We start from the raw sequence: 27,591 nt of genomic DNA, 5'->3' as shown, positions 1-27,591 counted from the left end.
TTTATTTAGGATGTCGGCAAAACAGTTTCTTCTAAATATTTAAAAAAATTAATATACTCTCCAAAGTAAGTAAGACCAGAATCCCGACACATGACCTTCGCTTAGTAATTTTTGAATGACCCAAAATACTTGCAGGCCCCTTCTTATCTATTTTACATTTTGTAAATAATTCAGCCATTGAATTTTATAGAGTTTATAATATATTGCTCTTTTGAAACACAACACTAGTCTGTGGTGAGAATTAAGGTTAACATGAAAATACACATTTTTAATCCATTTAGCTGATGATTACTGGATTCTTTTTGAATATTCAGATGAGCTGAAGAATTGCAAGAGAAACAAAGATAACTTTACATTCCAAGAGGCGTGCCAGTGCATGGCTATTTTTAGTCCCTGGCATCAGTCAGGACATACTTGTTGGATATCAGGTGTGTTGAATGTGGCACACGGTCACGGTGATATGCAGCAGGCTCTCAGCTGACCTGTCCCAACCTTGTAGGAATACCCTTGCATCTGTGAGACTCCAGTAAATGCTTTTCAGGTAAGCCTGTGATGCCTGAGTTTGGCTGCTGTGGGTTTGTGAGGTTCATTGTGGGGGATGGCATGGGGCCACAGAAGATTTGCTCTTTTTTAGGGGACCAATAGACAGGTAGGGTTCACAGATATTCTGTGGTAAGCTCAATCATTCAGCCATCTAGTGCTAACCTTGTTGCTAGGACAAAGGAAATAATACATATATTCTGTGAGGAGTTTATCAACATGGCCGTCATTTTTTCTTAGCCACTTGACAAGATCTTGACATTGAGGAAGTATGTCCCTACGCCACTCCCTTTAAATTCTAGCTCAACACAATAGATGCTGTAAAGCTTCAAAATAGGTTACCATTTATGTGATTCTTACTATGTGCTATGTCTTTCTTTCAATTTATTAATTGTCACAAACATCAATGAGGTGGATGAAAAATTAAGGCTTAGAGAGATTAACTAACATGTCCAAACTGGTAAGGGGACAGCTCTGAGATTGACACTCAGGTCTTTCTCACACTGAAGATGGGGCTTCCTTATCTACAGTGCTGTCCTGCCACCTAAAAATAGACTTGTCTATACCAATGCAAGAAGCTGTCACATTTGTCTGACACAGTTGTGTTTTTCTAAATAAGGGCTCATTATTACTCCTTGTTCAACTACCCGTAATATAATTACAATCAATTTTGATGTTGTTAAATGATTTTGAATTATCTCCTCAAATTATCTTTATTACTTCTCTGAAAAACGGAGGCTTAATATATTGATAAGTTGTCAGAATTGCCCTTTAATTTTTCAGTGATCAGTAATACCACCCAGGATCTTTCTCAGCTTCTGGAGATGACTAGAGCTTTGTAAATACACACACTTTCTTGCTCTCTCTCAATCAGTAAGGTCATTGTCTAATTCTCTTAGGATCCTGATGCACACCAGGACCCATTCTTATTTTACGCACACTTACCTTGTATTTCTAGTATTTTTCTCTTGTTTTTCTACTGAGTATTGATTTTTGTCTTAATTAATTCTTCCCATCACTGCCAATTTCCTTCATTCTTTGTGTTCAACATCTCTTTTAAAGTGTTACTGAATTGACTTATTCTGGATTTGTTGATTTCTCATTCTTAATTTGTTTCTTGTTACTTTTCTTTCATTTATAAGGCTTATTGTATTTTCTATAACATGCATTTTGCCCCCTTCTGTGGTTATTTTGTTCCTTCTCTGGGGATTATTTTTGCTTTTTTTTCTACCCCTTGGTCCTCAGGTCTGTTCCAGGCTCTTTGGAGTCTGGGTTGGGGTGTAGTGGAGCAGAACCCAGGCCAGCACTGCCTGGGGGAAACTTCAAGGACTGTCAGGGTCTGGGCTCCATATAATCACTGAGGGTTATTGTCAGATCATTCTCTTACTACCTGTCTCTGGCGCCCCTGCCAGCACCAAGCAAGGCTCCTCCTCCCTGCCCCCCCCCCCCCCCCCCCCCGTGCCTGCAAGTTGGCCAGGAAAGAGAAAGCAGTGCCCACAGCATCAGGGACACGTGGCTGGCTTCTTTGGTCCCTGGTCTTTCATCAAGAGAATAATGGGTTCCATTCATTGTTAGGCATACTGGGCTTTGAACCAGATGTCTAATATCTATTATCTCAAACCTTACCCCCACCCTGAAAGGTTAATTACTATCTATGTTTGACAGATGAGGAAACTGATGCTCTGAGAGGTTAAGGATCTTGCCAGAGAGTGAAGTTTATAGATGGATGCACTGGGATTCCAGGCCCTGTCTGTGTGACTCCACAGTCTCCATTGTTTCCACCACAGCGTTCTGCCAGAACGAACTTGTTACTTGAGTACTTTCTACACCTTTTGTTATCTGCATTTGGATTAGATCATTCTTGTTCTAATTAGAGGGTGTTTTAGGTATTCCCTACTGTTGTATCTTAATACTATTGCATCATGCTCCCAGAGTTGTTTCTCCCTACTTAATTCATTAAGAATCCCAGTACATTGTTTCCTTTGTTTATTGTATTAGAATCTAGTAGCTGGTGAATCCTGTTTCCCAGCTTCCTGCCACAGTGAGAGCAGGTCTAAATTAATTATAATGTGTTGCTCTGACAATCTAATAATAACAAAATCAAGGTTATTGATCATTTTCAACTTAATGAATTAAAATTTCCTGCTTACAGGGCTTTTACATGGAACCTTAACTTTGATTGATGCTGGTTCTTTTACTTTAGACCTGTGTCTTGCCTATACAGAGTACTCTGCTGATGTTCACAAAGAAGCATGATTGGCATTGGCCTGACTGTAGGTTGGGTTAAGATGCTGATACATGGGGGATATGTCTCAGTTTCATAAAGTACTTTTAATTTTTTTAATTAAAAAATTTTTTTTAATGTTTATATTTGAGAGAGAGAGAGAGACAGAGAGAGAGAGAGACAGAGAGAGACATAGAGAGAGGGAGACACAGAATCCGAAGTAGGCTCCAGGCTCCAAGCTGTCTGCCCAGAGCCCACTGTGGGGTTTGAACCCACTTGAACTGCAAGATCATGCCCTGAGCTGAGTCACCCAGGCACCCTGAGTACTTTTAATTATTTTTAATCTACAATACAAAGATTAGATGCATGAGGTCACTGTCAGTTCTGTAATTCTGGTTTTGAGTAAGTTTTGGCTTGATGAGTATCAACATTTCCTTTCTTATTTTCTTGCTTTCTTGCTTTCTTGCTTTCTTTCTTTTTAGTGATAACCACTCTTGAACATTTGGGCATATTTCTTTTTAACCTCTGTGTGTGTGTGTGTGTGTGTGTGTGTGTGTGTGAATTTTATCACAACTGAGATCCTAGCACATACACAATTTTGTATTCTTTCTCAATTAATGTAGATAATAAATTCTCCATCATTAAAAACTCTCCATGAATATAATTTTAATGGCTACATAGTATTTCATAGTATGTATATGCCATAGCTTACTAACCATTCCCCAGTGTTAAGCATTTAAATCATTTCTCATTTTATGTATAATGCTCCCAGGTCCGCTGTAGTGCATCCATTTTTGTCCAGATTTATGATCGTTTCATTTATATTGATTCCTTGAAGTGAAATTAATAATAAAAAATATGACCACTTTAGAGATACTTAGTAAATAACGCTTGCCAGATTACTTACCAGAGTTTGTTTCCACTCCAGCCAGCAGTGGGGGAAGAGTGTAGGACTCATTGCCCCCATGCACTGTACATGGCTAATTTGATAAGCAAACGCTAATGGTGCTATTTTGATTTATATTTGTTTGGTTACCAGTAAAGCTAAACATTTTTTATCTATTTATTAATTTTTTTGAGTCCTTTAAAAAACTCTCTACTTTTTATCTATTGAAGTTTGGTATATTTCTTACAGCTTACAAGGGATCTTTATATGCCAAGGATACTGACCCTTTTTCCATTTCATTTGTTGAAAATTTTCCTAATTAGTTGTTGGTCTTTATATTTTTATAATTTTTTTTGATGTTTACCTGTGTTTAACTTACTAAGTTTTACTTAGCACTTTAGTTTACTATGTAATTTATGATATACTATAGAATATATAATTTATGATGTAAAATTAAATATGCTAATTTAATTTACTAATTTTGATTTTTCAGTTGTCAGTTGTTATCTTTTGTGTGAGTGTGATTTCTGCCATCAGTTTTAAAAGTCTTTTTCCCTTAGATTTAAAAAAAGAAGAAAGTCTTTTCAAATACAGAAAGAAGATAAGTATATTTAACTATATGGGTTTTTTTCTAGCTCCTCTAATGAATTTTACAACTTCAACTCTGTGATTTACTTGGCATTTACCTTGGAGTACATTTTGAGATTAAAAAAATCTAACGTGATTTCCCCCTATAGATAATCAGTTGACCCTGCAATATTTTTGTTAAATAAGCCATTGTATCATCACACTTCATGACTTCATCATGTATTTATGTTTTATCTAACTTTTGGTCTGTTTCTATGCTGTTTTGTTTTATTGATCTGTTTCTGATTTATCCTAGAATGATACTCTTAATTACTGTAGCTTTATAATATGGTTTATTACTTGAAAGATTGTATTTTTCCTTCTTACAGTATTATCTAGAACTTATTTTAACCTTTTCTAAAATATAAATTATAGCATCATTTAGCCCAATTCTTTATTTGACCTCTATTTCCCTTGACCTCTCTCCCCTCCCACCCTGAAGTAAAAACCAATAAAATAATAACTAAAAGGAAACATAAATAGCTCTAGGATTTTTGTTGGAACTGTGTAAAACCAATAAAATGATTTAGGCAGAACTGAACTCTTTTAGTGCCTATCTAGAAAGGCACTTTCCTTTTAAACAAAAGCTTCTTAGTGTTTGTTGGGTCAGAGATGGTCGTCAGGTGGCCCTGTGTGAGCACCAAAGATGTTCCAAGGCAGAACTCTGTGACCACAGCCTGCAAATGGCCAAATGTGGCCAAAGGCTGCCAGTGAATGCCCTCAAGCTAGAATGGTTTTTACACTTTTAAAGGGCTGTAAAATGAACCAAAGAAGAATATGCAACAGAAACCTTATGTGGCCTACAAAGCTGAAAATATTTACTATCTGGCTCTTTACAGATAAGGTTGGCTGGGGGCACCATGAAGCAAAACACTAGCAAGCAAGCTGAAGGCATTTGGAGTTCACTTGTTTGTCACGAGTCATGGCTTTGCTTCCCTTGCTACCTCTTCAGCACATTGTTGGGAAGGTTTTGTTTGTTTAATTTATTTAAGGTGATCTTATCTGAGGATGTCAGTGAACATCTATAGGTTTTGTTTCTTCCTACATTTCAGAATGTTTTTATACATTTTAAAAAGTGCCTTGAATGAGTGTTATGAACTTAAAAAAGAAATAGTACTTCTTTTTGAAGGATCATGTGGTCTCGACGCAACATCTTGTTTTGATGACCCCTCCCCAAAGTAGGGCACGCAGGGCCACTGGATGGGCTCAGGCGGAGTCCCCGGGGTCTGCCCTGTGCTCCAGCCCCACAAGCAGTGCTGTTTAGTAGATGTTTTAACCAGAGCAAGGCCTTTTGTTAACCTGGTGTGATCTGGTTTATTATTCCATTAACTCCCATGTGTTGTCACTGGAGAAAGCCGGCTCCCCTAGGACTGGACATGGAGTGTGGGTCTGGTGGGTTCAGGTGAGGAGGGAGCCCAGGAGGGACTTAGGTATCCTGAAGGTTTAGGAAGGAGATGTGAGGAGGAGAGATGGTTGGAAGAGATAGACAGGGTCTACAGGTCACTGTTACTGGTAAGGAGAGTAGGTTCCATGTCCCAGGAGACCCGAAAACCCCACGGACTGAGGGACTTACAGAGATGAGTCAGAAAAATGATACTGAATCTGCCTTTGCCCCAGATGTTTCCATCATTGCTGAAGGAAAGGCAGGAGAGGACTAAGTGAGATTTTGTTTTGGGTTTAGCAGCCTGAGTCTCACCTGTGGGTCCCAAACTCTAATAGACTTTCATTAGGGCTTCTCTCCTGTGCCTTGGAAAATGTGATTGTCCAGAGTTTGAATTCAACCTTTGGATGTTCTGAAAGGAAAAACAACCAAAGTTTAAGCCTTAAACTCGTAAGTTTACCTTCTGAAATATAAAAGGTGTTTGCTGGCACTTTCATAATCTTTTTTTGTTTGTTTTTTTCCAAGTGTAGAATTATTCAAGAGTAGTGTAAGGTCCTGCAGAGTTTGGTTAATAGAATTTACAGCAGGCAAGTCAGGCAAATACCAGATTTCATGGAAAAGCTTCTAAAGCAAAGTTGTTGGGAATTTAAATTAGATTTGAGTGTGACAGATCCACTACTGAGAAATGCTATAGTGCCTCACGGTTAAATTCTACAGGAATCTGCCTAGAATTAATAGTGTTGTTTTTCTGATGCAGTGGGTACTGATTTTGAGTGTTGAGTCCAAGTTTATACACTTTCCAGATGTAATCATTTTACTCAAGTAAAAGAAAATACGGCTGTATCAGGGACTCAAAACCATTACATTGAGAATGTGTCTGGCAACAGTTTAGTGGTCCAGTCAAGAATATTCTAGCAATTCAATTCTGAGGAGGAGTTATGGGAAAATTTCCTGCTCATGAAAAGTAGAGTTTTGAGAATCAAGGAAGAAACAGTGAAATTAAAAATATTAGGAGGTCTATCTATCTCCAGCTCACACATTTCATAAAGTGAACTGGATACCTGGCAAATTGCTGTAGGGTACACTGTGAGATTTTAATGCTAGTAAACTATTTGTTCACTAGAATATCCTTGATGGAAATCAGAGTTCTTTCACTGTGTGTCTCTATCGTTTCTGGCAAGTGCCTTGGACACTTAGAGCTCTTGTCAGCAGGCAGGATGGTTCAGTGAGTCCCACATGTGGGCTGACTTGAGGCATTGGGAGCTACCTACATGGGTGCTATAACAGTTCAGATCCTTCCCAGGGCAGGGCTTCATTCCTTTCCAAGTCATTAGAACATATCCATATATATTCCTGAAGGATTGTGTCTAAACTTCCTCAGAAAGGGGTTCCTAGAAGATTTTTAAAGATGTATTTATTTCTTGGGACGTTATGAGCCTTAGTGTCTGTCTTGTTCATCACTTTATATTCAGCTCCCAGATGGGGCCTCACACATTATAGATACTCAATACATATTTGTTGAGGGAATAAATGGACTATAAATTAGGTGTTTTGAGTTTACAATCCTAGTTCTCATAATTAACCACTCTACAATGTTAATAGTAGGGGCCGATTTTTTATAATTGTTTTATAATTTTATTTGATCATCACAGCAAGAGTCACAAAGAGGGTATTAGTCAGGATATGCTAGATTATGCTGTGGTCACAATGCCATGGTTTCAGTGGCTTCACACAACAGAGCAAAGTGCACTGTAGTCTGGGCAGCAGGACTTGATGAGGTGACTTGGTATCAACCTCCAGTATCAACACGACTTTGTCATCCTCAACCCCAGGCTGGAGAAGAGTGGGGCTGCAGCGTCATGCATGTGCTTTTCATTGTCCAGATCTGGAAGCAACATGCCATACATCTGTCCATGTTTCATTGGTCAGAACTGGTCACATGACACCATCCAACTGCAGGGGGACTGGGAAGTACCCTTGCAGGGAAGGAGAGAAAAACCAGAAGTTGATGTATAATGATAATAGCTATCATAGGCCCATTATACAAATATCTCCATTTTACAGATGATATAATTGAGGCCCAGAGAAGATAGGTTACTTATCCAAAGTTATGCAACTGGTGTATGGTAGAACAAAGCCTGGTACTTAGGTTTGTTTGTTTCCAAAGCCCATACTCTTTTTTTAAATTAAGTTTTAAAATTTTAATTCCAGTATAGTTAACATGCAGTGTTATATTAGTTTCAGTTGTACAATATAATGATTCAACAATTCTATATATTACTCAGTGCTTTTCTTGGTAAGTGTACTTTTAATCCCCTTCGCCTGTTTCACCCATTCCCCCCCCCCCCCCCACCTCCCCTCAGTAACCATCAGTTTGTTCTCTATAGTTAAGAGTCTATTTCTTGGCTTGTCTCTCTTTTTTATTTCCTTTGCTAATTTGTTTTGTTTCTTAAATTTCACATGTGAGTGGAATCATATGGTATTTGTCTTTCTCAGATTGACTCATTTTGCTTAGCATTATACAGTACTCTCTAGCTTCATCCATGTTGTTGCAAATGGAAAGATTTCATTTTTTTTTATGACTGAATTATATTCCATTGTATATACATCACATCTTCTTTACCCATTCATCTATTGATGGATACTTGGGCTGCTTCCATAATTTGGCTATTGTAAATATGTGGCAGCAAACATAGGGGTGCATGTATCCTTCTGAATTAGTATTGTTTAAAATACAATTCTTTAAAAAATGCTATTTTTTAAAAAAAAAGTTTACTTATTTATTTTGAGAGAGAGAACATGCACACAAGTGGGGGAGAGACCATCAGTGCAGAGCTCAACATGGGGCTCAAACTCATGAACTGTGGGATCATGACCTGAGCTAGACATGAGAGTTGGACGTTTAACCAACTGAGCCACATAGGCACCCCAGTTTTTTTGTATTTGGGGGGTAAATACTCAGTAGTGTGATTATTGGATTGTAGGGTATTTCTATTTTTACCTTTTTGAGGAACCTCCATACTGTTTTCCACAATGGCTGTGCCAGTTTGCATTCCCACCAACAATGCACAAGGATTCCTTTTTCCTCCACATTCAATGCCAAACAATGTTCTTGTTGTTTCTTGTGTTTTTGATTTTAGCCATTCTGACAGGTGTGAGGTGGTATCTCATTATAGTTTTGATTTGCATTTCCCTAATGATGAGTAATATTGAGCATCTTTCAAAGCCATACTCTTAACCACCATGCAATATTACCTTTCTTGAGGAAATTAATTTTCTTCTAAAGAAAACTTGATCTTAGTGAAGGGGAGAATAAAGAAGTATTGGATTTGGGGTTTGGGTACTTGGTTTATAGGACTGATCCCATCACTGACTTTCTTTTACATATAGCTAAGCTACTTCTCTTGGCTGATTTCCTCACATGGGAATAATAATTACTATAATGGTAATATAAAGTAATGCATATAATAGCACCTGAAGAGCCATAAGGTATTGTATAAAGATATGGTGATATTACTACTGACACCTGCTTTGTGCATTAGTCTTGTGCAGATTTATCACATATAACAAGCCTCAAGATTCTTACAAGAAAACCAGTAGACCCTTCAAATAATCTTGGTACATTTAGGTGTTTTCCTTACAAAAGAATATGCTATCTGTTACAATATAAAGCTTAACTTCATTGGGGTAATCTTTTCAGACATTTCATTACATTCATTATTGAAATGATGTTAAGTTTCAACTAAATTTATTAGCTCTCACTTTCTAACCCTCCTTCCCCTATCTTTTTATTATATAACTTTTTGAAAACTGTTCTTTTTTTATTGTTATTGTTTTTAAAATGTTATTTATTTTTGAGAGAGACAGAGACAGAATGCGAGTGGGTTAGGGACAGAAAGAGAGGTAGACACAGAATCCGAAGCACACTCCAGGCTCCGAGCTGTCAGCACAGAGCCTGACGTGGGGCTCGAACTCATGAGCTGTGAGATCATGACCTGAGCTGAAGTTGGACACTCAACCGACTGAGCCACCCAGGTGCCCCAAAAACTGTTCTTTTAAAAGTGTGTATCCCATGGAGCCTGGGTGGCTCAGTTGGTTGAGCACCCGACTTCAGCTCAGGTCAGGACCTCTGGGTTCTTGAGTTTGAGCCCCATGTCAGGCTTGCTGCTGTCAGTGCAGACCCCACTTCAGATCCTCTGTCCCTCTCTGTCTCTACCCCTCCTCAGCTCGCACTCTTTCTAAAAAATGAAAACAACAACAAAAATTTTTTAAAGAGTGGGTATCCCAAAGAGCATTTCCAGATGGATATGTCATTGTAAATTCAGGAGGGTTTTTAATATTTTGCCATCTGTTTATAGTGACACGGAGTGGCTCAAGTCAAAACAGGTGCATGTTGTTGTGACCTCAGTAAGAAAAGCAACCCTCTTCCTTTGTAGCTGTGGGAGGAGGGGGAAATGTTTTTGTCAAATGTGTTAAATCACTGGCCCTAGCTTCCTGTCCCCCAAAACTTGGTGTGATGTTGTGGTTCTCAATATTCATCTTCTATTTTGAGTATCTCCCAAGCTTGATGTAATGCATCTCTTCTCCCCAGTCCCACCTGGCAGATCTCAATCATGCCGGAATGTGTGGTCCACTGAGGGCACCCGTAGCCTCACATTGCTTTAGATGTGATATAATAGATTTTTATAATCCTTTGGCTTCTTCCTGGCAGTGGTTAATAATGCAATGCATAATTAGACTAGAAAAGAAAAAGTTTTCTGTGAAAATTTGGGAGCAGAATTCGCATTAATTAAAAAAAATACCCAGCATATTTTTCTCAGACCCCATCTCATAGACATGTTTATTCCTCATTGTTTAAATATAACCCTCCTTAACCAAGGGCAAGCATGCTATGCCTTTCTCCTCCTCTCCCGTTTGGACATAAAGCCTGTTATTGTTGATTGTTCTGCAGTTGGGTCCCTTGAAAATGAGATTTCATTTAAGTAGAACATTTTCATTACAGGGTATCAGGCCTCTTTAATTTTGTACTTTTAGAGTGGCTAGGACAACATTTACATTTACTCCTGATTTTCTCTTTTCAGAGTCCTGGACAGACAGGGAGGATTCATTAGAGAATAGATCATGATGACACATCTCTTTATTGGTGAGCCATAAAAGTTCGGAGAAAGAGCACAGAAAGGAGGCATTTACAGTGTTAAAAGCCTTCGGCAAATTATATATGCTGTGGTTTTAACTGACCTTGGAAGTTATGTAAGTCTTTGTATGTACTTTTGTATCCGAATGTGGTCTATAAAAATGATGGTAATCTGTTGAATTTATAAAACAGCTTCCCAGAGGCCTGGTTCAGCTCTTTCATACTGGTGAGCAGTGAATTGACACTGTGTCTCAGTTTGGGGAAGGAACCACTTTGGTTGTACCTCCTTTCTATTCTGGTTCCTTTCAGTTCCCTTACACAAATACTTCTTACAAAGCTCTCCTAAAACTACTTAAATTCCAGGTGGGTCAGTCTGTTGTGCCTTTAGATTCCATTCACTTGTAATGCATTTCAAGTACCCTTTCCCCCTTTATTTTTTTTTTCTACTGCTCCCTTTTCAATTCTTCCAGTTTCTTTAACTTTACTTTGAGATAAATTTTTAATGCTTCTGAAAACCAAAATTAATTAGAATAATGAGCCAAGTGAGATTAAAAATCTTACAGGGCAGAAAGAAGGGTGGGCCCACAGTTAGGTTGACCCAGAGCCGAGTAGGCATTGATGGGCTGTGGCTGCCACCCTGGGCAGCCTCACAACCATTTCTTCCCTTCAGGTTGTCCTTGTCTCTCATTCCCAGCTCTGCCTTCTGTAGCAATAGACACAGGTGAGATGGGGGCTGTCAAGGCGGGCCTCTCTCAGGAGCTGACATCCCAGCCGAGACCTGAAGGGTGCTTTGCTGAGAGGCAGGAAGGGCATTTCAGGTACAGAGAGTGTTTCAGGATATGCTAGGAGTTGGGAAGCTAGAGATAAATCCCACTTAGTGCCTGACAGTTTAGGCTGGTTGTCAAGCCACTAAGCTTGATCTGCTGCCACTTCCTGTCTCCCTGAAACTGACACTTCCTGTAACCCATTTTTTGGCTTCAGTTAAACCGGTATCTCTTTCAACCTGCAGTTTCACTCCAGATAACCTTGAAGGGAGCTATTTACCTGATTCCTCCAGCCAGCGTCAGCTTAATGTCTGGAAGAGGTACAAATTCTGATATATATGTTAAAAAACAACAACAAAATACTGATTAGTGGGGTGCCTGGGTGGCTCAGTTGGTTGAGCATCTGACTCTTGATGTCGGCTCAGGTCATGATCTCATGGTTCGTGAGTTCAAGCCCCATGTCAGGCTCTGAGCTGATAGCATGGAGCCTGCTTGGGATTCTCTCTCTTCCTCTATCTCTCTCTGGCCCTCCCCTGCTCACTTGTACTCACTGTCTCTCTCAAAATAAATAAATAAACATTAAACACACACACACAAAACTGGTCAAGTTAATTTAGCGTAGACTCTCATAGAGTGGTGATAAGGTAGCTGAATATACCACCCCTGAGTGTGCCTTTTTGGCATATTGATTATTTTGAATTTAAGTTATTTGAGAAACAACCATTGCAAGAAGGACAGTGTAACCCTTCTTTGTCCCCCTGAAGGCAGGAAGTAAATCTCTCCTGTGAAAGCTACCTCCCTGTACCAGGAGAGCATCCTTATCACTAGAGACAGGGAATTCAGGGCTGAGAGGGCTATCTAAACAAACCTTATTACTTCTTCACTAATTTACCACCCAACCTCAAAGCCCTTTGTCAGGTCAAATTTATTACTTCCTTGTCAAAAAGGCATAAAAGCTGCCTGCTTTGGTCACTTCTTTGAATGTCATATCTTTGGGTTCTTATACATATGAAATTAATTTTTTTATGTCAGCTTAATTATTCAACCAGCCAAACAACCTAGAAGGGAAGAAGGGAAAAGTCCTCCCCCTTCAATGGGTATAATTCTTAAGCTGTAATTTTCTGCCTCAGATGTAAATGATACTAAGAAGTCAGTCCTGCAGCAGCAGTGACAAACTGGTTCCTAGTTATTTGCCCTCCCTCTTACTTATTACCTTTTAAAAACTTTAGCCTCAGTTTTACAATTAGATCAGCCCTGAAGGGAAGCTGCTTACTACATATGCTGCATTAGACTTAATTTGCATGGAATAATATTAACAGTATCTGTAGGCTTAGTTTCCTATATATACATGTGACCACATAACCATTGTGCTAACATTAAGTTTTAAATGCTTTCATTTTAAATATCAGCCTTTGGGGGGAATAATCAAGACCCAACAGAAGGGAAAATTAGGCTTGTGACATTATCATACCAAAAAAAGAGAACATTATCATAAAGTGGAAAGGAAAACAGTAAAATAAAAATCTTACCAACTGCAGAGGGTAAATAAAAAAGAATGATGGCCGTTATTACTAAATACGGAAATCAACAACTCTAACGTGAGAAAATTAAGGTTTTTCATGGAAAAGGAGGGGTTTGCATATCAACTAGAAAAGAGAGCCTTTAAGGCAGAACAGTTTCCTTAGGACATTGTAATGAGAATAGAGGACAGAAGTAAGTCATTGCTTTATGTCATAAATGATACATTTGAAACCGTTGTCTCAAGGCTCTGATTAGCCCATGAAAGCATCCATATTCAAATGGTAGGAAATGATGCATTACATAATCAAGGTAAAAAACTTCATAAAACCTCTGAGAGGACTGTCAAGCTATTCATTTTGAGTAGACAATTCTAGAAGGATGTTACGAAGATCTCCATAAAGTTGGGGAAAGTACTATTGGCTATGTGTAGGTGGCCCCAGGGGATCTCAACTACTGTGGAGGCTGATTTTGGCCAGATGGTGTTGTTCAGATATATAAAAAAGAATAAGCCAATCATGTCTTTCTGGGACCTGTTGATACTTTTCAGAGGCAGAAACAAGTAGAAAATTTAAAAGCCCTTTTTAAAAAAAAATTTTTAACATTTACTCATTTTTGAGAGACAGAGAAAGAGCGTGAGTGGGGGAGAGGCAGAGAGGGAGGGAGACCCAGAATCTGAAACAGACTTCAGGCTCCGAGCTATCAGCACAGAGCCTGACACAGGGCTTGAACTCCTGGACTGTGAGATTCTGACCTGAGCTGAAGTCGGACGCTTAATGGACTGAGCCACCCAGGTACCTGGAGGTTAGCTCTTCTTTTGAAGCGAACCCAACTATGCAAAAATGGTGCTGATTTCATTATTTTTTTCCTGGGGTTCTGGCATCTCTTATATATAATTTCTGGGAATTCTACTGTGAAATTTGACAAATTGTGTGAGAATTCCTCTATAAAGTTCAAAAGGAGCAGGGCTGTGAAAAGATGAAGGGGAGAGTGGAAAGACTTCCTAGCTGGCCCACTGCAAATGCCTCACATCTGTGCTCTGCTGCCTGTCCCTTTATGACGTGACCACAGCATGCTGAGGAGGTGGAGCGGTGTCCCTGGATGCACAGGGAGCAGCATTAGATGGCTGATGCAGCCATAGATGGGGAGTGTGCATCAGGGGAGCTGGACAGAGAAGCAGCCTCAATTCACTGCAAGTCCATGACTGCAATGAGCCATGGCCTCCACAGGTTCTGTGAGGTTCAGGCAGGTGCCCGGCCACAGCCCAGAGCTTTCCAACCAGTGTGTCCTTGGGAGAAGATGGACAGCCCTCTTCTCCCTCCCTTCCTGTTCTGCGGGTCCCTGGCCAACCTCAGGGCACAGGGAGTGCTGTGAAACATGAAATAAACAGAACTTATTTATTATTGAGAGCAAAGGAGCACAGTGACTTAATATAAACACATTTAGGTAGACATTTCTGGTACTTAAAACACCTAAAATTTCCAGTGAGGGAGTTCTGACCCCACTGATACCTGATTATCATTACTGACTTGGAGATGTTCTCATCACATTGCTAAGTCATGTTCTTATTTATATATGGCAGCTGTCTTAGTCAACTCCAGCTACCATAGCAAAATATCATAGACTGGGAGGCTTAATCAACAAAATGTCATTTCTCACAGTTTTGGAGGCTGGGAGTCCAAGTGCCAGCATGCTGGTTTTCTGGTGAGGACTTTCTTCTTGGTTTGTACACTGCCACCTTCTTGTGTCCTCACATGGTGGAGAGAAAGAGAATGCGGGGTGGTGGGGTGTGCTCTGCTGTCTCTTCTCACGAGGGCACCTATCCTACCATGAGGGCATCATCCTTTTGACTTCATCTAATCCTAAGTACCTTCTGAAGGCTCCATCTCCAAATACCGTTACACTGGGGTTTAGGGCTTCAAGATAGGAACTTTGGATGAATACAATTCAATCCATACCAGCAACTTTCCAGCCAAACGTATTTTATATGTATAAAAGTAACAAAATGTATTTGTAGGATTAATAAATATGACATATAATATCACAGGCACATTTAATTTTTAAGGGGAATTTATCAATTTCCCAGCTTATTTTGTGTTTGTTAAACATCAGACACAGAGAAAACGATCTCACAAGTCCTTGGAGGTCCTCCACGGGCTGTGCCCATAGACCTCTAGGCAGTATCTCTGGAGGCTGTGTTCCTGCTAAGGGAAATGTGGGGACAAGTAGCAAAGTACTAACTCTGGGTCTGGACAGGATTCTAGCTCCTGGGGAGGGAGTTACTACATCAAGCCTGGGCCCCAATCTTAGAGGAGCTTTGAATGCCATGACAGTTTGTCCAGATAGCGGGGTTTAACCTCCATCTGGCTCCAGAACCCATGTTGCAAATAGTATATTATCAGTTTTCTTTTTGTGGTGATTTATTTTTATTTTCCCCTAGCTTTTTTTTTTTTAATTTTTTTTTCAACGTTTTTTATTTATTTTTGGGACAGAGAGAGACATAGCATGAACGGGGGAGGGGCAGAGAGAGAGGGAGACACAGAATCGGAAACAGGCTCCAGGCTCTGAGCCATCAGCCCAGAGCCTGACGCGGGGCTCGAACTCATGGACCGCGAGATCGTGACCTGGCTGAAGTCGGACGCTTAACCGACTGCGCCACCCAGGCGCCCCTATTTTCCCCTAGCTTTATTGAGATGTAATTGATACATAGCATTGTGTAAGTTTAAGATAGACAATGTGTTGATTTGATACATTTTATAGATTTCAAAACAAGTACGGCCATAACATTAGCTAGCACTTCCTTCTCGTCACATAATATTGCTCCTTTTTTGTGGTGAGCATATTTTAATGTTCTCTTTTAAATCCAGTTTTAATGAGAAATAAGTGATATATGTTACTTTATAAGTTTAAGGTGTACAGAGTGATGGTTTGATTTACATGTATTGTGAAATGATGACCACACTAGATTCAGTTAACATCTATCATCTCATGTAGATACAATGAAAAGAAAGAAGAACAGAAAAATTCTCCTTGTGATGAGAACTCTTAGGATCTACTCTTTTAATGACTTTCCTGTATATCATACAGCAGTGCTAATTGTAGTCGTCATGAACCTCCAATTCCCCTCCCCCACCCTCTGCCTCTGGTTGGCGGTATGTCTGATCTCTTTCTGTGAGTCTGTTTTTTGTTTGTTATTTTAGATTCCACATGTAAGTTAGATCATACAGGATTTGTCTTTCTCCATCTGACTTCTGTCACTTAGCATATTGCCTTCGAGGCCCATCCATTTTGTCACAAATGGCAAGATTTCCTCATTCTTTTATGGTTGAATGATATTCCATTGTGTGTATATGTGTGTGTATGTGCATGTGTATATATATGTGTATATATATATATATATATATATATATATATATATATAAAAGGACATTTAAAAAACTACTCTCTTTGCAACATTCAAGTATATGGTACAATATTATTGGCTGTAATCACCATGCTGTGCATTAGATTCCCAGAACTTGTTAATCTTTTTTTTTTAAAGGTTTCAAATGTATTGTATTTCTTCAATTATGCCAGAACTTGTTAATCTTAAAACTAGATGTTTGTACCCTTTGACCAACACCTCTCTGCTTCCCCCACCCCTCAACTCCTGGTAACCACCATTCTACTCTTTGTTTTCTTTGAGTTCAGCTTTTTTAGATTCCATATTAAGTGATACCATTCAGTATTTATCTTTCTCTGACTTACTCAGCACAGTGTCCTTAAGGTCCATCCAAGTTGTTGCCAAATAGGATTTCCTTCTTTCCCATGGCTGAATAATATTCCACTTTATATGTATAACACATCCATTCATCTGTTGCCTAGCACTTACATTGTTTCCTCTTGGCTACTATGAATAATGCTGCAATGAAAATGGGAGGGCAGATATCTCTACAAGATACTGAAATCAGAAGTGGGATTTGCTGAATCATATGGTAGTTCTATTTTTACTTTTTTGAGGAATCTCTTTATTGTTTTCCATAGTTGGCTGTACCAATTTGCATTCCCATTGATAGTACACTAGGGTTCCTTTTTCTCCATATATTCACCAACACTTGTTACTTCTTGACTTTTTGAGGATAGCCATTCTAACAAGTATGAAGTGATATATCCTTGTGGTTTTGATTTGCATTTCCCTGATGATTAGCTGATGTTGAGTACCTTTTCATATACCAGTTGGACATTTCTTAAAACTTATATTTTGTTTTTTAATTGAAGTGTAATTAACATACAGTGTTATGTTAGTTTCAGGTATACAACATATTGTTTCAACAATTCTTTAAAAAAATTTTTTTTTTTAACATTTGTTTATTTTTGAGACGGAGAGAGAGACAGAACATGAACGGGGGAGGGTCAGAGAGAGAGGGAGACACAGAATCTGAAACAGGCTTCAGGCTCTGAGCTGTCAGCACAGAGTCCAACGCGGGGCTTGAACTCATGGACCGCAAGATCATGACCTGAGCCGAAGTCAGATGCCCAACCGACTGAGCCACCCAGGCGCCCCTGATTCAATAATTCTATACATTACTCGGTGCTCACCATGAAAATTGTAGTCATCCAACAATGTTATTACAATATTATTGACTATATTCCCTATGCTGTACTTTTCATCTCTGTGACTTATTTATTTTATAACTAGAAAATTTTACCTCTTAATCCCCTTTATCTATTTCTCTCAACCCTCCACCCACCTCTGCTCTTGCAACCACCAATTTGTTCTCTGTATTTGAGTCTGTTTTTTGTTTTTTAGTTTGTTTTGTCTTTTAGATTCCACATACAAGTGAAATCATATGGTATTTGTCTTTCTTGTCTGACTTATTTCACTTAGCATAATGCCATTTAAGTACATCCATGTTGTTGCAAATGGCAAGATCTCATATATATCTCATATATATATATATATATATATATATATATATATACATATATATATCATATATATATCTCACATCTTCTGTTGGCCATTTGGATGTCTTCTTTGGAAACCTGTCTATTGAGTTTCTCTATTTTAAAATTGGATTGTTTTTTTTTTCTATTGAGTTGTATGAGTTCTGGATATTAAGCCCTTATCAGATATATGATTTGTGAATATTTTCTCCTATGTAGTAGGTTGCCTTTTCATTTTGTTGATTTCCTTTGCTATGCAGAAGCTTTTTAGTTTCATGTAATCTCACTTATTTATTTTGGTGTCATATCCAGACAATTGCTGCCAGGACAAATGTCAAAGAGCTTTTTCTTCTATGTTTTCTTCTAGGAGTTTAATGCACTGAGGTCTTAAATTTAAGTCTTCAGTCCATTTCAAGCTCTTTTTGTGAATGGTGTAAGATAGGGATCTAATTTCATTCTTCTGCATGTGGTTATTTAGTTTTCTCAGTACCATCTATGAAGAGACTACTTTTTCTTCCATTGAGTATTTATGACTCCCTTGGTAAGTATTAATTGGCTGTTTATGTGTAGGTTTGTTTCTGGGCTCTCTATTCCACTACATTGGTCTATGTGTCTATTTTTATGTCAGTACCATACTGTTTGGTGACTATAGTCATCAAAATATAGTTTGAAATAAAGTGTGATGCCTCCAGCTTAGCTCTTCTTTCTCAGGATTGCTTTGATCATTTGGGGTCTTTTTTGGCTCCATACAAATTTTAAGATTTCTATTTCTTTGAAAAATGGCATTGGAATTTTGATAGGGATTGCATTGAATCTGTAGATGGCTTTGGGTAATAGGGGACATGTTAACAATACTAATTCATTCTATCCATGAACATGGAATATCTCTCAATTTGTGTCTTCTTCAGTTTCTTTCAACAAAGTCTTACAGTTTTCACTGTATAGATCCTTCATGTCCTTGGTTAAATTTATTCTTAAGTATTATATTGTTTTTGATACTATTGTCAGTGGGATTGTTTTCTTATTTTTCAGATGTTTTGTTGTTAGTATATAAAAATACAACTATTTTCTATGTGTTGATTTTGTATCCTGCAACTTTACTGAATTTGCTGGTTAGTTCTAGAAATTTTTTGATGGAATCTTTAGGATTTTCTATATCTAAGACCATGTCATCTGTGCATAAACACAGTTTTATTTCTTCATTTCCTATTTGGATGCCTTTTATTTCTTTTTCTTGCCTGATTACTCTGGCTATGACTTCCCATATTATGTTGAATAGGAGTGCTGAGAGTGGGCATCTTTTTCTTGTCTCTGATCTTAGAGGAAAATCTTTTAATCTTTCACCATTGAGTATGATGTTGGCTGTGGGCTTGTCATATATGGCTTTTATTGTGTTAATGTATATTCTTTTTGTACCCAATTTTAAGGTGTTTTTATCATGAGAGGGCATTATATTTTGTCAAATGCTTTTTCTGCATCTAGTGAGATGGTTTTTATGGTTTTTATCTTTTGTTCTATTTTTGTGGTGTATCACATTGATTTGTGTATGTTGAGTGACCCTTGCATTCCAGCGATATGATCATGGTATGTATTAGTTTCCTAAGGCTACTACAACAAATTACCACAAACTGAGTGAATTAAAACAACAGAAATGTATTGTCTCACAAATCTGGAGATTAGAAGTCTGAAATTTGTCAGTCTGAAAGGTGTCAACAGTGCCATACTTCCTCCAAAACCTGTGAAACCTTCCTCTTTGTAGCTGCTAGTGGTGGCTGTTGATTTTGCAGCACCATCTCCAATCTGTGTCTTCACATTCTTTCCCTGTGTCTTCACATTGTCCTCTTATAAAGGACTCCAGACATATTGGATTAGGGACCTACCCTACTCTGGTATGACCTCATTGCATCTTCAAAGACACTCTTTCTAAATAAGGTCATGTTCTGAAGCTTAGAGCTTAGGACTTCAACATACCTTTATTGGGGGGACATAATTCAACCCATAACACATCTGTGCTAGAAAATTTCACATTTTTGGTGTAGATGGAAGTAGTATGTTTATTAAGCTATAGAATGAAAAAGGAAAGGAGTGGATTACAAAAATCTCCCAGTTACTTGTACTATATTAAACATCTGCAGCTCACCTATCCAGGAGATCCACACCATGATTAGTGAGGCTATATGGCTCACCTGGAGAAGACACCTTCAATTCAGCAGTGATAATCAAGTATCCTCTAAGCCAGATGTCCCTCACTGGAAACTTTTTAAAAGTTTGGCTGTCTTTTACCAGCCTCCAAACTCCCCTTTAAAAATTTCTCAGCAGAATGCATGGTCACTTTGCTTAGGTTGACAGCAAAAAAATGAGAGGAATTTTCTTAGCACTACTAAAGTGTGGGTGTTTCAGCTTTTTCTTGAAGTTACCCTAGAGGATAAATCCATAAAAAATTTGGGGACACTTAGAATCAATGCTGGTATGTAGCCAGTGGTTAATAACAGAAGTATTTGATTGTACCCTCCAAAATGCAGTGATAAAAACACAAAGAAAGGTAGTCCAAATGTTATGCTTATTCCTGACAAATGCTTTTTTGATCCTTCTCTTAAATGCTTTGCCATTTGGCTTGGAAAAACTTTCAGACATCCTTGCCACCTAATTATGGACTATTTCCAAGGCTTTGAGGAGCTGCTATAAACTACAGATCCAGAGTTGAGGAGAAAGCACTTGTTTCATATGGTTATATCTTGTTTGTTAAAAATGGGAACATAAAAAGGGCCATTTAAAAATTTCAGATGCTTGCTAATATTTTTTCAAGGTAGATGTGTTATGGGACTTTTTATTATGTTATGTTTCATCATCATAAATGCATAACACAAAATTCACATGTTTGCAAAAATTATGAAATTGAATGACTTCTCTTTCTTCAAGAATTTTGTTTTGCACTTTATTGCCTGAATCTTTGTAGAGTTAATGAACATCAAAACCATTATGTAAACATGCAGGTGTGAGATGCTGCTTTGAAATAAATATAGTCAGAAAGTATCTATGATTTTTGGAAAGTTCAAGCCATAGCAGGTGTAATAACAGGAGACAGCAGAGGCTTTCTGCTCATTATTCTGCTGCTCCTGTTTCCATAAAAGTGTTGGAACATCTGGATAAGCTATAGGATAAGAAAAAACCAAGACCTCCCTCCCCTCTTCTACCCATAACTTTTAGTGGCTTGGAAATAGTACAGAACAACTTAGGACTGTGCAATGTTTATTTAAATTTGAGAAGAACTTTATTAAACAAAGACAAATTCAACAATGTCAAAGAAAATGCCTTTATGTGGCTGGTCATCAAGAGAAGATAATTTTATCTCTATATTTCAGGTACCCTCATGCCTTTAAAAGATCATTTTAGTATATTAGTGATGAAGGGACAAATTTTGCATTGGCTTTTTCAAACTCAGGTACCAAGTAATACCAGCCCTACCTTCAGCAATAGGAATTGTTTTAAAGGATTTTTTTTTTCTCTTAACAGATACTTCTTTGTTTGTTTAATTTTATTTAAATCCAAGTTAGTTACCAGATAGTGTAATAATGATTTCAAGAGTAGAATTTAGTGATTTATCACTTAGAAATGACACCCAGTACTCATCCCAACAAGTGTCCTCCTTAATACCCATCACCCGTTTAGCCCTTCCCCCCCACCTAACACCCCTCCAGCAACCCTCAGTTTGTTCCCTGTATTTAAGAGTCTCTTATGGTTTGCCTCCCTCTATGTTTTTATCTTATTCTTGCTTCCCTTCCCCTGTGTTCATCTGCTTTGTTTCTTAAATTCCACATATGATTAAAATCATATGATATTTTATCTTTCTCTGATTGACTTATTTTGCCTAGCATAATACACTCTAGTTCCATCCACGTAGTTGCAAATGGCAAGATTTAATTCTTTTTGATTGCCAAGTAATATTCTTTATTCATTCATCAGTCACTGGACACTTGGGCTCTATGTGTAATTTGGCTATTGTTGATAGTGCTGCTATAAACATTGGGGTGCATGTGCCCCTTCAAATCAGCAGTTTTGTATCCTTTAGATAAATACCTAGTAATGCAATTGTGGGCCATAGGGTAGTTCTATTTTTAATATGTAGGAACCTCCAAAGTGTTTTTCCAGAGTAGCTGCACCAGTTTGCATTCCCACCAACAATGTAAAAGGGTTCCCCTTTCTCCGTATCCTTGCCAACATCTATTGTTGACTGAGTTGTTAATTTTAGCCATTCTGACAGGTGTGATGTAGTATCTCATTTTGGTTTTGATTTATATTTCCCTGATTATGGGTGATGTGGAGCATCTTTTCATGTGTCTTAACAGATACTTCCTATTTGATTGGAATTTCTGAGAATGACAGTTATGGATGGAATTATGACAGTTTATTATGTAGTTTGTTAGGACTTTTTACTTTAAAGAGCTGAACTGTGTGCTTTACAATGAACATGTTGGGGTATAATCACAGTGAGATATCACTACACACATTTTAGAATGGATGGAATCTAAAACTGTGACAACACTAAGTGCTGGTAAGGACATGGAACAATAGGAACTCTCATTCATTACTACTGGAAATGCAAAATGGTACAGCCGCCACTCCAGGAGACAATTTGCAGTGTCTTGCAAAGCTAAACACCCACTTCTCACCATATGACCCAGCAATCATGCTCCTAAATGAATTGAAAACTATGTTTACACAGAAACCTGCACATAAATATGTGTGCATATAAAATATGCACTTTTATTCATAATTGCCAAAAACTGGAAGGAACCGAAATGGCTTTTAGTAATGAAAGGATAAACAAACTGGCTGGGTAGTCAGTGACTGCTATTGGCTGGATAGGAAGAGCCCTCTAGGGACGTTATTCTCCATGGCTTGCATTGGGCTGTTCTGGTTCCATTTTGAAATCTCCAGGAGGTTGCACTTCTCAGCTCCTGAGTCTCTTTTCACTCACACACAGTTTTGATTCCATGCTTTACTTGCTGGGCAGTTTGACTTCTCTTGCCTGTAAAATGGAGGTCATCACACTTGTTTAGGAGATGATAATGAGAAACATAGGTTAATGTCCTAGAGAAAAGTGTGTTTCTAAAAGAAGATCATGATAGAGATGAGTGGGGATGGAGCTGATGTAAAATCAGGTTAGTAGCACTTTGAGAGATAGATAGTTTTGCAGCTGGAAGGCACCATATTGATCCAGTTTTATGCCAGCAGGCAGGGGACCCTCCAAGTCCATAAGTCTCCAAGCTTAGCAGTGTGTGTAATATAGTGGAAAGACCTGGATGGTGAAGGCAGAGCTACCTGGGTTTGTCCATCCCTGGGCAGCTGAAGGGTCTTACACGGGACTCAGCCCCTCTGACGCTCAGTTTGCTTATCTATAAAATGGGAATGACTACACCTGATTTAGCTGATTAAAAAGATAACATGTGTAAAGTGCCTTTTATTGGTCCTGGCACAGGGCAGGCTGCTCTGTCTGCCAGGTTTAATATTTAGTGGAATGAACTGCCAGTTTTATTCTATCCTTCTTGAAGGTCTCAGAAGAAAGAGTCAACTGCCCTCTAATCCGTCCTAGTTTTATCCCTTCTCAAATGGTCAGGAAAACATTTTTAATGTCAAATTAAATCTTTTTTCAGTTTAAGTCTCTTTTCTTTTGTCCTCTGGACATTCTCTCAAAAACCTTCATAAGGTGGTGATTAAACTACTTTCTTGACTTCCTCTAGATTAAATAACTTCAATTACTCTGAACTGTTCTAGGAGGAGCTGTTTAATATATCTTTGAAAATGTTTCTTACTTTCTCCAGCTTCTCCTTGGTCTTTTGGAATTACAGTGTCAAAACAGGTGTATTTTCCAAGGGGACTGACACACAAGGAAGGTGCCAGAAAGACCCCCTCCCCGGAGCTTCACTTGCCTTGTTCATTTTATTTTGTCTTTCTGTGTTCTTTTTCTTTTCCTCTGCATAATTGACTCCCATTCTGACCTTTTCCTTGTCCTGCTTTCTTTTTTCTTAAAAAAACATTGCTTATTGACTAAGACTGATGGCCCTGGAAATGGACTTTCTGGGTTTGAGTCCAACCTCTGTTACTCACCAACTGTGTCCTTGCCCAAATTACTTCACATCTCTGAAACTCAGTTTCCTCATCTGTAAAATGGGAGGAATGCAGTATCTACTGTAAATATTTAAGTATAAAATATTTATGTATATATATAGCTCTCCAAACAGTATGGCTACACAGAGTACTCAACAAATATCAGCTATTTTAAAACTTATTTTGAAATCATTTAGGCTCACAAGAAGCTGAAAAAAAAATAGTACAGAAAGTTCCCACATATCCTTTCCCCAGATTCAGTCAATGATATCTCCCATAATTAAAATACTTTATCACAGCCAGGAAATTGGCATTGATCTAACACTAATAACTGAATGATAGACCTTATTCAGATTTTACCAGTTTTGTCATGCTTTCCTTTATATGTTCATGTGTATGTGTGTATAGTTCTGTGAAACCTTATTGTCTAGATTCATGTAACCACCAACACAGTCAGGATACAGCATTGTTCCATTTCCACAAAGGCTATCTCTTTATAGTCACACCTATTCCAGGCAACCACTGACCTGGTTGCCATCACTTTTTTGAGAATGTCATACAGGCGGAATCATGCCATTTAAGACGGATCTTTTTCACTCAGTATCCTGAATGACCTTGAGATCCATCCAAGATGTCCATATATCAGCAGGTTGTTCCTTTTTATCACTGACTGGTATTCCATTGCTTGGGTGTACCACTGTTTGTTTACGCATTTACTCCTTGAAAGACATTTGGGGGTATTGTCAAAATTCGGCTATTACAAAATAAAGCTGCTATAGAAATTCATGTACATATTGGGTGAGCATGTTTTCATTTCTCAGAGGATAAATACCTGAAAGTATGATTGCTGAGTCATTATATTAAGTATATGCTTATCTTTAAAAAAAACTGTCAAACTGTTTTCTCTAGTGGCTGTACACTAGTCAAACTGTTTTCTCTAGTGGCTGGTACATTCTTACCAGCAATGTATGAGAGATCTATTTCTTCTGCATCCTTGCCAGAATTTGTGGTTATCACTATTTTTTATTTTGGCTGTTCTAGTAGATGTGAAATTGTATCTCACGGTGGCTTTAATTTGTACTTCTCTAGTGGTAATGATATTGAACATCCCTTCATGTACTCATTTACCATCCATATATTCTCTTTCAAAGGTCTGTTCAAGTCTTCTTCCCATGTTTAAAGTTCTTATTTGGAGGGGTGTCTGGGTGGCTTAATTGGTTAAGCATCTCATTCTTGATTTTGGCTCAGGTCATGATCTCACAGTTCAAGGGATTGAACCCTGTGTCGGGCTCTGTGCTGACAGTGCTGAGCCTGCTTGGGATTCTCTCTCTCCTGCTTTCTTTGCCCCTCCCCTGCTCACACTCTCTCAAAATAGATAAACATAAAAAAAATAAAGTTCTTTTTTTTTTTTTACTATTGAGTTTAGAAAGTTCTGCATATATTCAGAATACAAGTCCTTTGTTAAATATGTAATTTGCAGATACATTCTCCCTTCTTGTGGCCTGTCTTTTCATCCTCTTCATAGGATCTTTTACAGAGCAAAAGGCCTTATTTATTTTTTCTTTCATTTATCATGTTTTTAGTGTTACGTCTAAGATTTCTTTACCTAGGGCGCCTGGGTAGCTCAGTCAGTTAAGCATCTGACTCTTGATATCTGCTCAGGTCATGATCTCATAGTTTGTGGGTTCAAACCCTGTGCCAGGGCTCTGCGCTGGCAGTGTGGAGACTGCTTAGAATTTTCTCTCTCCTCTCTCTGCCCACCCCACTCACATACACACTCTCTCTCAAAATAAATACATAAACTTAAAGCAAATGTAAGATTTCTTTGCCTAACCTTAAATCATGAAGATTTCCCCCCTATGTTTTTTCCTAAAAGTTTTACATTTTTACATTTAGACCCAGGATCCATTTTGATTTTGATTTTTGTTTAAGGTGTTCAGTTTAGATTGAAATTCTTTCTTCTTCATTTTTGTTTTTTGCAGATGGATAGCCAGTTGTCCTAATACCATTTGTTGAAAACACTGCTCTTTCTCCATTCAATTGCTTTTGTGTCTTTGTAAAAAATCCATTGGCTATACTTATGTAAAGCTATTTCTGGCTTCTTAAGTCTGTTCTATTGATTTCTCTGTCTGTTCCTCTGCCAATATCACACTGTCTTGATTACTGTAGTTATATAGTAAGTCTTACAATTGGGTATTGTGATTCCTCTAACTTTATTCTTCTCTTTCAACATTGTTTTTTTTTTTTTAGTTATTTTAGATTTGTTGCCTTTCCATGTAAATTTTAGAGGAAGTTTGTCTATATCTACAAAAAGCCTTGCTGGGATTAGCTATTATTTTAAATGCTGTTATTACTTTCTTATTCTGTATTTGTTTTGTTGGCTCACTTCATAGTTCTCACATTATTGTAGAACCAAAGGGGGCTTTAAGAGATTATTTAGCCCGATGCCAACATTTTTCAGTGGAGAAAATGTAATCTTTCTTTGGAACAGGTTCAGTGAGGGTAAGTGACTTCTTGAGGTCACTCAGGAGGTTAATTGGTGTAGGACCAGCATCCATGGCCTCTGACTCCAGAGTCTGTAGGATTTTCAATTTTCCACAAGGCCTCTCTTACATCAACTGAATCTTATCTCTTTTCCATTCATTTTCTACTTTCTTGAAAAGGATTATTTAGAATGTCACTGTTGTATTTCAGAGATAAAATGATCAATAGTATAAAATCCCCTTGGAAGCTTTTTTTAAAAGTGCAGGGTGCTGCACTCTGGGGATTCTTGTTCAGTGAGTGTGGTGTGGGGCTCTGCAAAGGCCTCTCAAGTGACTGTGGCATAGGTGGGCTGTGGCCCACACTATGAGCAACCTGTGCCCATCTGGAAACACGGGCCCTGGAGTCATAGATGAGGGTTAAACTCTCACTTAGGGTTTAACTTTATGCTTCAGTTTCTCCAGGTATAAAGTGGGGATAATGGTGTCTGGCTCACAGTGTTTTTGTTTAAAAAGAGTGTGTGCAAGGTTCTTGGCATTAAACTTGGTACTCCAAATCAGTGGATGCTACTTCCTTTCTTCCTTTCCTCTCTACTAGATTATAAGGTTTGGTATGAATTTGAGGCAGAGACTATGTTATATGTTCAATAAATTATTTCACTTCTCTCTTGATCACTGGGAGGACTGTCTTTGGCAGTGAGGTAGGGTCATGTGACTTAATTCTGGCTGATGGAAATTTTGCATGACCTGTGTGTGTCACTTCCAGGCTGAGATGGTTAAGGGTTTGATTTGACCTCCCTGGGTGCTCTGCTTCTGCTGGCTGCAAGATACCTGAATGACACTGAAGCAGGAAGATGGTGGCAGCTTGAGTCCCTGAGTTACTGTTGGGTGTTTAGAAACTTAAAATCATCTTTTGAATATCGTAATTGTTATACTATTCTAAAGACTTTATGATTTATGTAAATGATAGGAAATACATTATAAAGCATACAATCAATTTAGT

General features: G+C 38.2%; 1 protein-coding gene across 9 annotated transcripts in view; it reads left to right on the top strand.

Annotated features, from left to right (window-relative positions):
- Positions 1-27,591, top strand: part of CSGALNACT1 (chondroitin sulfate N-acetylgalactosaminyltransferase 1) — a 354,851-nt gene that overhangs the window by 112,783 nt on the left and 214,477 nt on the right. For 4 of the 9 annotated variants that reach the window (XM_058720462.1, XM_058720459.1, XM_058720469.1 and 1 more), the window contains exon 3: positions 315-541. The exons of the other annotated variants lie outside the window; for them this stretch is intronic. The gene's annotated coding sequence lies outside the window, so the exon portion shown is untranslated. The remainder of the gene's footprint in view (positions 1-314; positions 542-27,591) is intronic. 9 annotated transcript variants of the gene reach the window in all.

This window comes from Neofelis nebulosa, chromosome 3 (genome assembly GCF_028018385.1).
Source record: "Neofelis nebulosa isolate mNeoNeb1 chromosome 3, mNeoNeb1.pri, whole genome shotgun sequence".
NCBI lineage: Eukaryota > Metazoa > Chordata > Mammalia > Carnivora > Felidae > Neofelis > Neofelis nebulosa.
The sequence above is the reverse complement of the archived record's forward strand: the minus strand, read 5'-3'. Positions and strand labels throughout refer to the sequence as shown.